We start from the raw sequence: 2185 nt of genomic DNA on the forward strand, positions 1-2185 counted from the left end.
TAGACACCTCACTATTCATATAGCATTAACAGTGAATTAGCTATTGCTTCTGAGCCCTCTTAGTAGAATGTGTGAAGAAATAACTTTCAAGTTACAATGTATACCAATTTATATTCATACCTCTAATTCAAACTTAGACTATACTTCTTTATGCATCAGTGATGAAATGCCTTATATCAGAGCAACTATTTCACTGAAAAGGATATGAAAGTTGAATTTCAGAATGAACAAAGTTTAATCCCAGCTATTTAGGAGATGGATATCAGGAGGACCAAAGTTTGAGGCCAACCCAGGTAAAAAGAAAGTAAAACCCGGGGCTGGGGATATGGCCTAGCGGCAAGAGTGCCTGCCTCGGATACACGAGGCCCTAGGTTCGATTCCCCAGCACCACATATACAGAAAACAGCCAGAAGCGGCGCTGTGGCTCAAGTGGCAGAGTGCTAGCCTTGAGCGGGAAGAAGCCAGGGACAGTGCTCAGGCCCTGAGTCCAAGGCCCAGGACTGGCAAAAAAAAAAAAAAAAAAAAAAAAGAAAGTAAAACCCTATCTTAGTTTATAAGATAAACTAAGATATGGTGGTACATACATGTCATCTAAGCTCTGCAGGAGGCTGTAGGTAGGAGGATTGTGTGAAGCAATTTCAGCAATCCCACATTGCCCTACCTGAAAAGTAACTAGAGTATAAAGTGCTCAGGTGTGACTCAAGTGGTAGAATGCTTGCCTAGGAAGAGCAAGACCCTGAGTTCAAACTATAGTACTGTAAGAGAGAGAAAGAAAGAGGGATAAGGAGAAAGGGAAGAAGGAAGAGAGGGAGGGAGGGAGGGAGGGAGAGAGGGAGGGAGGGAGGGAGGGAGAGAGGGAGGGAGGGAGGGAGGGAGGGAGGGAGGGAGGGAGGGAAGGAGAGAAGAAAAGAAAAGAAAAATAGGGAAGGAAGGAGAGGGTAAGAGGGAAAGCAAGAAAACGAAAGACTAATATTCTTCATGACCATATACACAAAAATGCTTAACAAAATCTTAGTAGATCTCAGCAATATATAAAAACCATTATATATTTGGACAATATAGAACTTAATGCTGATTCAGTATTGGGAAATCAATATCATCCATCATATTAATAGGCAAAATAAAAAATAGTCTCATGACTTAATGTATGTATAAAGCATCTGGAAAACTACAAGTAGGAATTTCCCAAGACTGATAGAGAGCATCTAACAAAATCTTATGACTAACTTTTTACTTAGTGGGAAAAGACTGAATGCTTTCTGAGACTAGAAACTAGGCAAGGATATCTGCTCTTATCACTGCTGTTCAGTATCATGCTTGTTTGGGCATTAAGATTATGCCTAGGCAGGCATAAATATATATGAGAAAAGTTTTAGTGACCAAGACTTAAACATAGAACTGGATTTGAAGATAAAAGCATGCATCCTAAAAGGAAATATAGATCAGGCTTTATCAAATTTAGAGAGGTTTGACCTACAAAGCATCATGTTAAAAAAATGAAAAAGCAAACTACACAGTGTGGAAGATATTTTTGAACCGCATATTCAACAAAGGACTAGGGGAGCCTTTGATAGCTCAGTTGGTAGAGCGGAGGACTGTAGTGGGTTAGCTGTGGTCATCCTTAGGTTGTTGGTTCGATTCCGGCTCGAAGGACTTCGGCTTCTCTTTGGGAGGGGGGAGGGGGAAATGAGGGAGGAGCTAACAAACAGTACAAGAAATGTATCCAATGCCTAACATATGAAACTGTAACCTCTCTGTACATCAGTTTGACAATAAAAATTTAAAAAAAACAAAGGACTAGGATCTGAACACTTGCTAGTAAACAAAACAAAAAAGCAAACTGTGCAATTAGAATTTAAGTAACAGACAAATTGAAGAAGATATGCAGGTAGCAAACAGATACGTGAAAATATGTTCAACATAATTAGCCACCAGGGAAATGGAAACTAAAAATTACAATGAGATACTACTACATAACTATTGGAACAGTTACAAAAGAATAGTGGCAACATGAAATACTGGCTAGGATGTAGATAAATTAAATCATTTACATATTGCTGGCAAGAATGAAAAATGGTAGTCACTGAAAATAAAACAATCTAACTACTTTCTTAGAGAACTAAATGTAACTATCATCTGACCCAGTAATTATACTACTGGGCATTTGACTCCCCCTCCCCCAACC

At 39.1% G+C, this 2185-nt stretch overlaps 1 non-coding gene across 1 annotated transcript; it reads left to right on the top strand.

The window, feature by feature from the left end:
* The first annotated feature begins 1564 nt into the window (after window positions 1–1564).
* Window positions 1565–1653, top strand: Trnay-gua. The gene is given in 2 exon segments: window positions 1565–1601; window positions 1618–1653. It is a non-coding gene; the product is annotated as a tRNA-Tyr (tRNA).
* The last annotated feature ends 532 nt before the right edge of the window (window positions 1654–2185 follow it).

The sequence above is a fragment of the Perognathus longimembris genome, chromosome 3 (genome assembly GCF_023159225.1).
Source record: "Perognathus longimembris pacificus isolate PPM17 chromosome 3, ASM2315922v1, whole genome shotgun sequence".
NCBI classification, from domain to species: domain Eukaryota; kingdom Metazoa; phylum Chordata; class Mammalia; order Rodentia; family Heteromyidae; genus Perognathus; species Perognathus longimembris.